At 43.7% G+C, this 12356-nt stretch overlaps 1 protein-coding gene and 1 long non-coding RNA gene across 6 annotated transcripts in view; both read left to right on the forward strand.

The window, feature by feature from the left end:
• SESN2 (sestrin 2) overlaps positions 1–12356 on the forward strand; it is a 60993-nt gene that overhangs the window by 22833 nt on the left and 25804 nt on the right. The window lies entirely within an intron of this gene.
• LOC309537413 lies at positions 1575–5953 on the forward strand. Its single transcript, XR_014221903.1, has 2 exons — positions 1575–2410; positions 5635–5953. It is a non-coding gene; the product is annotated as an uncharacterized lncRNA (long non-coding RNA).

Genomic DNA, 12356 nt, shown 5'->3' on the forward strand with positions numbered 1-12356 from the left:
AAAAACAAACTCAGACCAGGCTCTGAAATGCCTGTTGAAATGTTTACCAAAAGGTTCACTATGATTTAATAAGTAAGAATTAAACTGACTTGACACAAATGCCTCTGAGAAAGGAATTTCATGACACTGGTGTCACCACTGGGAAGGCCCTGTTTTCATCCTAGCTTGGAGAGCTGCCTCTTCTAATTTTGTCTGTAGTGAAATAAATACAGAAATAGGCTCCCCACCAAGCCTTTTGAATTGGTTGTGTGCCTGTGCTGTCTATGTAATGCATGTAATATTTAATAGATGGATTCGTGATTTTTAATCGTGATCTTATTTTCTGTATGTATGTTAAGTTGTTGTGTCATGCCCCAAGATCACTTGGGATGAGTTGTGGAATATCTTCCTAGATACATAAAAATGTAAGGCTGTTGTCATACTGCATTTCACATGGCCGCCAGTAGATGGCCACACCAATTCCAGCATGATTTCAGAATGGAAGACAGGTGAATTAGAAAGCAATGTGAGTGGCAGGTGGCCCAGGCAAGTTGCTTAATGGAGGTTTTCTGAAGTGCCTCCCCTCTCCTTTACAAGGGGGTGGGGCAGCTGCTATGAGTTGGGGCATGGGGAGCAATGAGGGGAGAGGCTTGGTGTGAGCTGTGAGGGGAGGAGAGATTTGAGTGAGCTGTGAAGGGATAGGAAAGGGGATGGATGAAGGGAGGAGGGACTGGCCAGTTACGGGGGAAAGGGGAGGTGGCAAAGGGGTTGGCGAGCAGAAAGAGCAGGGTTGACAGCCCCTAGTAAATCATATAAATAGAGTAGATGCTATGGAAGGTATAGTGGACCCAGACTTGCTAAGGTTTTAAATGTGGAACTACACTGTGAATTGGGAGTAACTGCAATTATTTATGCACAGCTTTAGTGATGGTCCTCTTTAATTTCCCTGTTTGCCTGTGCATGTATTGAACTGCACAAGGAAAGGGATTGTTGGTGGTAGTTTAATATAGTACCATCAGGGTGCATGCCACTTTGACATCGTGAAAAGAGGCCAGGTCACTGCCCCAAGGAGTTAGTAATCTAAAATCTGGCACAGATTGAACATTAGAGGAAGCAGAGGCAGGGATAAACAGGGAAACAATATGTGTTATATCTGTTGCACATGGGAAAGGTCTGTAGCTTAGTGACAGACTATCTGCTTTGCATGCAGAAGATTCCAGGTTCAATCCCCAACATCTCCAAGAAGTGCTGGGAGAGATTCCTGCCTGAAACTATGGAGGGTTGCTGCCAGTTGGTGTAGGCAGTACTGAGCAAGATGGACTCAATATTCTGACTCAGCATAAGGCAGCTTGCTACCATCCCAGCTTAGGTGTACTAGTGACAGACTGAGTTATAGTAGGGCATGGGAACTCGGACTTTAGGGAGGTGTTTGAAAGAAGAGAAGTGGCAGTGCAGAGTTGTTCTATGCAGAAGGTGGCGGGTGGCGCTGTGGTCTAAACCACTGAGCCTAGGGCTTGCCAATCGGAAGGTCGGTAGCTCCCGTTGCTCAGTCCCAGCTCCTGCCAACCTAGCAGTTCGAAAGCACATCAAAAGTGCAAGTAGATAAATAGGTACCGCTTCAGTGGGAAGGTAAACGACGTTTCTGTGCGCTGCTCTGGTTTGCCAGAAGCAGCTTAGTCATGCTGGCCACATAACCCAGAAAAACTGTCTGCGGACAAACGCCTGCTCCCTCAGCCAGTAAAGCGAGATGAGCGCACAACCCCAGAGTCGTCCGCGACTGGACCTAACAGTCAGGGGTCCCTTTACCTTATCTTTATGCAGAAGGGGCAGCATGGTAGCAAGGGTGGAGTCTTGAAGAAGACCTTCACACAATGGAGGGCGGTGGATCTGGAAGAGTACAGATGAGATGCCTTTTGTTAATTACAGGAGCCTTTTTATTCCTTTTGGTATGGCTGCATCATTTTCCTGTCTGTTTAAGTGGACTTTTATTTTTCAGGTTTGAGAATTAGCAATGGTGGGCACTTACTGAACAATATACCACTTTTTAGCATTATTTTTAAACTGATGTGCCAGTGTGGAGAGCTGAACTTAAGATTGGAAAACTTTAGAAACTGAGAGAAACCAAAACAGACAGATGTAACTCCTTGTAACTAAGGAAGACAGTTGGCAGAAAAACATATTTGAGGAGAAAACAGTTCTCTCTTGGAAAAGAGAGAAAGGGAGAAATCCAACCCTCCAGATACCTTCCCCGGCATAAAGGCAAACTGTTCTTCGGCTTCTTGAATCAGGAATTGCAGTCCAGATGTGGTGGACTCACAGTTCCCATCAGCCCCAGTCGGAGAGGGTGGAGGTCAGGGTGATGGGAATTGTAGTCTTAAGCGCCTCAACTTCCGCACCTCTGGTTTCGAACTCTTTGCATCAACAGAATTGGGTGGGGTACTTCACACTCTTAATTTAAAAATTGTACTCTGACTGTAGTGGCAGTATTCCTCCTGCAAGGCTTTGGCGGGGGGGGGGGGAATCTTAAAATGCTACCAACTTGTGGTTAAGGTCTCTCATTCACCATGGCCTGTAAGCTGAAAACAAATTTTGGTTTGGACAACACTTTGGTTTAGCTGCCACACTAACCTTTCATTGTTTTATTCCTTTTTATATATAGCTTTGAGGGTTATTTAACAATAAAGCAGTTTATAAATTTTTGAAATAAAACAAATAAATATACTAGAAAAACACCAGGGAGCAGCAAAACAACTGCCATCTTCTCCTTGGAAATTAGCATGCTCATGCTAAACAATGGTTAGGCTTAGCATTTCACCCAAACATGGACATTAATAGACTTGCCCTCTATGAATTTGCCTAATCCTCTCTTAAAACCATTCAAGTTGGCGGTCATTGCTACATCCATAGTTTAACTATGCACTTGGGTTCATACTGTTTCCTTGTAGCTAAGTTCCACTATGTTTGGTGGTGGTTACACCCAGGAACCCATGCATAGAACTGCATTGGTAGTCAGAAAGATTATCTGCTTGAGGCTGTTCAATCTCAGCCAGTGATTTTGCAATCCAAGAGCTGCTGCTTCTAAGGATCGTGTTGCCTGTTACAGATTTATTGCAGCCTTGCAAACGAGTTCACAAAAGTTAATCGCTCATAAATGTTTATTAGCCTGTTTTTGGCCTGCAAATACCTGTGTTAGTCATTTATGAAATATCATTGACCTTAAAAAGAGGAGGGGGTGGGCAGAGGCGGAATCCTTTCCACTTGCAAAAGCTGATTGGTTTGGTTGCCTAAAAGTTATTCTGATGCTTCACAGCAGTTAATTCCGTTTTCACAACTTTCCCCTAACTGTTCAGTTCAACATTATATGTGAGCTTTGACGTGATGTAAAAGCCACTTCTGGAACTGTAGTGAAATATAGTTCAAATGTAGTGCTGACTTCCGTGTTGTTTGCTTCCGGAAAAAAGTCTGTCTGCAAATAATATGGAAATGAGTGCTATGTTCCACCACATTCCTCCATAGTTTTGGAAGTGGCTTTTGCCTCTTGTGAAAGCTCAGATACAATGTAGAACTGAACAGTTGGGGAAATGTGAAAATGGAATACATGAGGTAATTGGGGAAGTATTTACAGACCTGATTTCAGGTGCATTCAGATGTGGGGATTATTGCATTACCTTTCCTTACAATATTACCACTTCTATCCCAGATTCTAATGTGCCTTTGACAATCTATTACCTGTTGCATTATGGAACTGTGGCTTTTTGAACAATATACCATATTTTTCCATGTATAAGACTAGGTTTTCCCCCTAAAAATAATGTCAAAAATTAAGGGGTGTCTTATACATGGATACATCTCCCCCCATTTTCTTAAATCTGAGTCCCCCCAAATAGGGGGTGTCTTATACATGGGGCTGTCTTCTAGAAGGAAAAATACAGTACTTCTATGCTGCGCTAAATTTTAAATGGTGGGAAAGAGCTGTATGGTTTTCTGGGTTAGTGGGGCTACAAACAGATTTTTTTCTGGAAGCAAATAGCACTGAAATGAGTGCTACGTTTCCACTGGATTCCACAAGTGGCTTGTGTGAAATCTCACATAACACATGGAAATTATCTGATAAAGAATCATAGAATTGTAGAGTTGGAAGGGACACCAAGGGTAATCTAGTCCCATCCCCTGCAATGCAGGAATCTCAACTAGAGCATCCATGACAGATGGACATCCAACCTCGGCTTAAAAACCTCCATTGAAGGGGAATCCACCACCTCCCAGGGGAGTCTGTTCCACTATCTTAACAGCTCTTACTGTCAGAAAGTTCTTCCTGATATTTAGTCGGAATCTACTTTCTTGTAACTTGAATCCATTGGTATGGGTCCTACCCACCAGAGCAGGAGGAAACAAGCTTGCTCCATCTTCCATGTGCCAGCCCTTCAGATATTTGAAGATGGCTATCATATCTCCTCTCCGTCTCCTCTTAGCCAGGTTAAACATATCCAACTCCCTCAACCGTTCCTCATAAGGCTTGGTTTCCAGAAGAACGTTGGGAGAATGAAATAAAAACCTGTCTGAATGCAGCCTTTGAATTATACGTAGGGATGGAGGAGAAATCTGATGGTTCAAATTTAGAGGTGAGCATACCTGATTCACACTTTCTGAAACAACAATAGAAGAAGACAGCCATCCTTTGACATTTGCACGTCTCTGAATTTTGCAATGCAGTATTCAGTAGCCAATTAATGTATCTAAAAATGTGTATGCTACAATAAATTGTGTGTGTGTGTTAATGCAAAGAGTATACAAAAATGCATTGTATTTGCAGAAATTGCTATGCAAATGTGTATATTAGAAGTACACACTAAGATGCTGATGAATTTTTATGGGGACCTCTTTAAAAATAATAATCACATACTGATTTGGAAATGCGGAGAACAGAGTTTAATCATGGAAAATGAGTAATTGAGAGAAACCTAAACTGACGTATTTGCTCACCCCTACTTATACATTGCAAGGTAAACACATTTTCACTGCTTGTATACTAATGTGCTGCAGAGAAAGAGAAGAGAGGACTTAAAATATGCACTTGAAAAAGTTCTTTAAGGCCCAGCACATTTCAGGTCGGGAGACCTCTGTGCTGGTTTCTGCAAAGGAGGGATAAGGCAGTTTTGTGCTCTATTAATGTAAAGAGAGAATTATCACATAGTCTGCAAGATTGCATTAAACCCAGCACTTTCAGAAACTGATTCAGTGGTCCCCCAAAGAACAGTCCCCTAATTCAAAACAGACAGGCTTCAATGAACTGCTTCAAATGCACCTTCGAGATTTCCTATTTTGCTTCATTCCTGTATTAGTATCATCTCTTTGTATGCTGCAAAAAGCCACTATTGGTCCCTAGTCTCTGTATCCTAACAGGTGAAGTTACACTAAGGGGACGTTCTACATCTTCGACGTACAAATCCAGAACCTACATAAAAACTATCAAGGTCAAAGTAGCTCTTTTGGCCCATAGCAACATAAGCCAACCAAAATGCCTATTTTCTGAGGGAGCATTCCTTCCAGTCTGTAAAAAAAGCTACCCAGTTTGGCTTCTTTTGAATTCCTTTTTAACCTAGCATACCAGTTAAGATTACGATGCAGCTTAAATGTATATGTCTTGGCCCTTAGATCTAACACTGATATGGAGTTGGAGGCTGCAGGGGCACCAGATGGTCAAGTTCAGGGTTCAGAACTGACTGCAGAAAATAGGGAGACGAGCCTGAGGCTGTTGGACAGGAGCAGCCAGAGGAACTTCCCAGACCACCAGGGCCTATAGCAGTGATGGTGAACCTTTTAGAGACCAAGGGCCCGAACTGCAACCCAAAACCCACTTATTTATTGCAAAGTGCCAACATGGCAATTTAACATGTATATCTCATTTTTTCTGTGTGTTTCACGTTTTTTCTTTATGACTGCTGTTGTAATAAATAATCCTTCATAAAAGTTATTGCATTACATTCTTCATTAAATTATCTTTCCATTGATATAAAATTTTATGGTATAACTCAGTGCTTCTTTTTCTTAAAAAATGTTTAGGGGTACTCTCAATTTGACTCAAGAAAATCGCCACCAGGGGAAAATAAATACAGTTCAAATTGGGGAAAATAAGTACAGTGACTTTCATCTCACGTTCAATTCACAAATGTTTAGGAGTAGGCGCCTTCTTGCGTCCCCACAGAAAAAAAAACACTGGTATTACTCCAAAACAAAGTGGTGTTATGAGCCATCAAACCTCGGAAATATGTTTTTTCCAGAAGGTTCCACGATTTTGGCCACTAGTGTACACTGAAGGGCTGTACTAAGAGCCACCCTCTCCCTATTTTCATATGAGATAATAATGATTGTCTGTGTGCGCACATACAAATAAATATAAATAAGTAAATCAACCCAGCCAGATGGGTGGGGTATAAATAATTTATTATTATTATTATTATTATTATTGCTACGACTATTATTATTTGCTGTTTCTTCAGCTGCCATTTGATCGCTGGCTTCTGCAGGAAAGCCCAGCGAACATGTAAACCTAGCGGCCCCTTCTTAGGTTGCCATATTTGTATGCTAAATGACCTGGGAGTTAAGCCCTGCTGAACTCAAGGTGTCTTACTCCTGAGTAGGAAAAACAGACTGGCGGGAGGCCCTGGTGCATCAAAAGTCAATGCCTGCTCAGCCCTTCGATGCTTGCCAGGCCCTGGTGCCACAGGCTTGGGACGGTGTGCGCAAACCCTCCTCTCCTCCTCCTCCTCCATCCCCAGCATGGAAGCTATGGCCCTGCTGGGGCGATGGCGCATGTGCCCACAGAGAGAGCTCTGAGTGCCCTCTCTGGCACACGTGCCCTAGGTTCGCCACCACTGGTCCATAGGGCCAGAGCCTGGACACTCAAACACAAGATGCCCCCCACTGCACATTACAGTGGTGCCTCGCAAGACGAAAAGAATCCGTTCTGTGATTCTCTTCGTCTAGCGGTTTTTTCGTCTTGCGAAGCAAGCCCATTGACGAATTAGAGGATTAGCGCTTTTAGCGGCTTATCAGCTTATCGGATCAGCTGATAAGCGGCTTAGCGGCTTAGAAAAACTGGGGAGGGGAAAAACCCCGCAGGAACTCGCAAGACATTTTCCTCTTGCAAAGCAAGCCCATAGGAGATTCGTTTTGCGAAGCACCTCCAAAACGGAAAACTCTTTCGTCTAGCGAGTTTTCCGTCTTGCGAGGCATTCGTCTTGCGGGGCACCACTGTAATAGTCTGGCAGTGCAGAAATGCCTCAGGAGGGAAGCTGTGGAGGAGGTAGTCTGGAGACACAGAGGCTTCCAAGGCCTCACTCTGCTCCCAACCTTTGTCAGAGCAAGTTCGTTGCTTGGAGTTGCCCACTGTCTGGCAACCTTTGCTTTACCTCCAGCCTTGCTGCTTTCTCCTTGGGATCTGGCATTGGCCCGTCATATGTCAGTACAGTGGTACCTCGGGTTAAGAACTTAATTCGTTCTGGAGGTCCGTTCTTAACCTGAAACTGTTCTTAACCTGAGGTACCACTTTAGCTAATGGGGCCTCCTGCTGCTGCTGCACGATTTCTTTTTTCATCCTGAAGAAAAGTTCTTAACCCGAGGTACTATTTCTGGGTGAGTGGAGTCTGTAACCTGAAGTGTCTGTAACCCGAGATACCACTGTATACAAACTGCATGGTTTCTCTTAATTCCTGTTTGACAACTCCCAAGAAACCTTCATCTGGTCTGAGCTCAGATGTGTACATGCCATTCTGTAACACGTTGATTAGCTTAATAAGGGTATTGCCCAAATGTGGATTTTGGAATAGTGCCTCTCTCTTCTGCAAAGTAAACTCACGACGCTGTTGTCATGTGTACAGTCTGAGGATTGAGCTCTGGGGGTGGGAAGTTGTGCTAGTTTCAGGCAGAACAGAGGGTTGATCGACCTGATATCTGTGACATCACAAAGTAGCTTTTTGCTGGAACAGTTTTTCAGTTTGGAAACAACAGATTGGGCAAAAATGTCAGGGGTCATATGAGTATGTGCACATAAGAATACCGTGGTGCCTCGCAAGACGAAATTAATTCGTTCCGCGAATTTTTTCATCTAGCGAATTTTTCATCTTGCAAAGCACGGTTTCCCATAGGAATGCATTGAAAATCAATTAATGCATCCCTATGGTCAAAAAAAGTCCAAACAAAGCCAAATTTGGTACAACAAGAGTTTATTAAGTGCTCTTTAAAGTCACACATACTGTAAAGAGCATTTCAAAATTCAAACCCAGAATTTTTTAAAAAAAACAGCAGAGTGGCCCAATGGTCACAGAAAATCATAAAAATGCAGAAAAAAAACACAAGCTTCCAGATTCTTGCAAACCCCTCCCCAACTGTTCCCCCAGCCACCCAGCACACAGAAATTCAAATCCAGAATTTTTTTAAAAAAACAGCAGTGGCCCAATGGTCACAGAAAATCATAAAAATGCAGGAAAAAAACACACAAGCTTCCAGATTCTTGCAAACCCCTTCCCAACACCAAGTCCTTGAATTCCAAACACCCCAACCCAAAATCCAAAACCCCCCAAAAAAGTTTTAAAAGCTTAACTTACCAAACGGCTGCAAAAGAAGTTTTGGAAAAGCTTCAAAAATCACCAAAGTCTTTAAAAACCTCAAAAAAGGCTACTATGTACACTGCGTTCTATGAGTTGCTCCTCGAAGTCAAGTCGCAACTGTATTAACGGTGTTAAGAAAAAGGAAACAAACTTGCAAGACGTTTTCGTCTTGCGAAGCAAGCCCATAGGGAAATTCGTCTTGCGAAGCAGCTCAAAAATGGAAAACCCTTTCGTCTAGCGAGTTTTCCGTCTTGCAAGGCATTCGTCTTGCGGGGCACCACTGTAATAGTTTAGAAGCCATGGGTAGGGAACCTATCCACCGCCCGCCCCCCCAAATGTTGGACTTTAGCTCCCATCAGGATTTTAAACCTTATGGGTTTAAGATTCTGGTTACTGAAATTAACACTGAGCATTTCCCACCTTGGACGTGATAGTGGGAATCTGTGGTTTAAAGAGATACTGGAGGGTCACAGTGTGGAAGCTGGCACACCAGGGAGGAATGTGAAGGCCCAACACTGGTTTTCTTCTTACAAAGCCATTGTTTACCAAGCCAAGAATGTTATGTCTGTAATGGCCCACAGATTACTCGCTTGCCAGGTTATATATCCTGTTTTTCTAGCCAAATGCAAAACTGGAAGCACCTAGCTGCGTCACCCTGTGTAATTCCCTTATCTGTCAACAAGGAGGGATTCATAGGCCAAGGCTAACTTGAACCCGTGACCAGAGTGCTTCTGGGCCCATTGTAAGTACTGGTGAAATTACTGACCAGCACCTGTTGCAATTTTTGTGCTATCTTCATGGGCAGCACCACATAAAGGCATAGGCGACAGCAGTCAAGTCCCTTATATGCCAGCAGAGGGTGCAGCTCTGAGCAAGAATGCCCCACTTCATGATGAATAGGCATAGAACAAATGGAACCTGGAACAAAACGTTGCAGTGTGAAGTGCTTCTGTTCACGGTGCCAGCCAACCAGCACTGCCTTCTTTCAAAACCTTCAATTTCTGGTTTTCTTTTTCCCCTTTCTCCAGAAGGCAGTCAGCATTCTTTAGCCATTGAACATCCTCAGCCCCTATTGAGCTTTTTGGGGAAGGATGCTCCCTTAGTTACTTAGGGTATTTTTTGTGCTTCTGTAAACCTTGGCAAGTCTCCTGAGCCTTCTGAAAGCTTCCTTTAGTGAGTGAGTGGTGCCATTTTGGCTGCATAAGAGAAAGCAGCCGGCCTTGAACTTCGGAAACAGAACAGTGGTGCAGGAGCTGAAATAATGTATTCAACTGCACTGATTTCAATTCTTACATTTCAGTCAATAAAATAACTGGGCTACATATATTTAAAGAGGTAGAAAGCTCTTTTGGAAAAAATACTCATCAAAGTGCAACTTACATGGTCCTTCGTTTGAATGGTCTCATGCTTAAGTTCCTGGGTTCAGTTCCCAGCATCTCCAAATAAGGCTGGGAAAGACTCTTGTCTGGAAACCTGAAGATCCACTGCCAGTCCCCATAGACAAACCTTTGCCAACTTGGTGCCCTTCAGAATGTGTTGGCTACAACTTCCCATCAGCCACAGCTGGTGTAGACGATGTTGAGCTAGACTGACCCCTGGCAAGGATAGCTCTCTGGATCTGATTGATCTACAGCTCTCATCATCCCTGATTCTTGATCCCTGCCAGCTAGGGTTGATGAACCCAGGCCCTCTGAACCAGCCCTCCTCCATGGGCCCCACTGAATCTACCTCCTCACTGAAGCGGGTCTAGGGCTGTCTTGTCAGCAATCCTTCTTCCCAGGGAGCTCTGGGAATTATAGCTCTGTGGCGGGAATAAAGGTCTCCTCGAACAACTCTCAGCACCTTTAACAAACTGCCCTTAGGCCAAGATGGTGCCTAAGACTGCTATTCCAGCTTACCTTGAGACCAGTAAGAGACCAGACATGGATCAATATTAGTTGCTGCTGGCCTGATGGGTAATTTTGCTGTTGTTTATGTGGCTAAGGTTTAATTTATTTAGTGCTTGGTATCAGATTTTAAGATAAAGCCACCTTGTGGATTGTCAGGCAAGGCAGGTGGTTAACAGAAAGGTGGCAAAAGAATAAAATAAAACTGGGGATGTTGGGTCAACCTAAAGAGCCGTCTCAGCTGATTGGCTTTGGTTCTATAGGCTCCAACAGACTGAGCAGCCTCTTTGGCCTCCTGAGTTTATGACGCTATAATAACCTTGTTTTGTTGCACGGCTTGTAATTTGCTTAACCTTTCCTGACTTGCTTATCAAGTATGCTCTTGCCAATTCCTGACTAAGCGTTGCGTCTCATCTCCTGCGGAGTCACCCTACCTAGTCAGCACGCTGGCTCTCGTTGGGTGACTTGGGTATCCGATACCGTCTCTTTCAGAGCGATAATGGAGCCACTTCCCAGGCTGAAATCCGCCAAGTTTAGGTGTCTGGTCGCCTGATGGCACCGTTGCCTGTGGGATCAGACAAATTGAGACAATCACCCTCTACTTCAGTCGAGATATTGTAGCCAGAGGAGGATGTTGCTATGGTTAATTAGTTTTAATAAGCCTTAGTTATTATGGAGGACATGTTTTAATAAACCTAACCACCATTCCAAGATGCTTTATCATGCACTTTCTATGTTGGCATGTGCTGGGTATCTCAGCTGGGTTTTGGTGTGCCTGAGATTGGACAGCCTTGGACCAGTTGATGGTCAGGGTATTTGTGGAAAAGCATGGAAGTTTTGTCTGCTTTTCTAGTAGTATCTCATGTGTACTTTGGTGATGGGGATCAGTTCCAATCTGCGATTTGCTTTAAATTTTAGATGGGAGGAGGGAGAGTCAGTATTGCCTTTTCTCCAGCTTCACCTGAAATATTTGTTTCAGACTCTGAGGTGCTTCCATCTATAAGGGACCTGTAATATCGGGTACCTGTGTTCCCTCCCTCTTTTGCCTTAAAGTTTATTAGAATACCACATAAAAGTTCATAACAGTTTGTATTAAAATTACAATCCCTATACAAACACAAAGTTAACACAGGAAAAAGTATATGAACTAGATCATTAAACTTGCTGCCAAATTATCCAATAAGAATCTTGGAGAATAGGAAGGGTCCTGCTGGATCCAAGGCCAGCATCCTGCTCTCACAGTGTCCATCAAGGTTTCTATGAGAAACCGCAAGCAGGACCTGAGTGCAAGAACCCTTTCCCCTCCTGTGTTCCCAGAAGCTGGTATTCAGATGCATTACAGTGGTACCTCGGGTTACATATGCTTCAGGTTACATACGGTTCAGGTTACAGACTCCGCTAACCCAGAAGTAGTACCTCGGGTTAAGAACTTTGCTTCAGGATGAGAACAGAAATCGTGCTCTGGCGGTGCGGCGGGAGGCCCCATTAGCTAAAGTGGTCCTTCAGGTTAAGAACAGTTTCAGGTTAAGAACGGCCCTCCGGAACGAATTAAGTACTTAACCTGAGGTACCACTTTACTGCCTCTGATCATGGAGACAGAGCAATAGCCATCACAGCCAGTAGCCACGAACTTGTACTCCTATGAATTTGTCTAATCCCCTTTTAAAACCATCCAAGTTGGTCGCCATTATTACCTCTCGTGGGACCGAGTTCCATAACTTGTCTATGGAATGCCTGAAGAAGTGCTTTGTTTTAGCTGTCCTGAACCTTCCAACATTCAGCTTCATCTTGAATATACTGTTCTGTGTGTTTTCTGTGGGGTTGAGTGGGGAGTGAAGCATCTAGCAAAGGGCAAAGAGCAGGCTTTTCCGTTCCCTGTAGC

Source organism: Podarcis vaucheri, assembly GCF_965113315.1.
Source record: "Podarcis vaucheri genome assembly, chromosome: 7".
NCBI classification, from domain to species: domain Eukaryota; kingdom Metazoa; phylum Chordata; class Lepidosauria; order Squamata; family Lacertidae; genus Podarcis; species Podarcis vaucheri.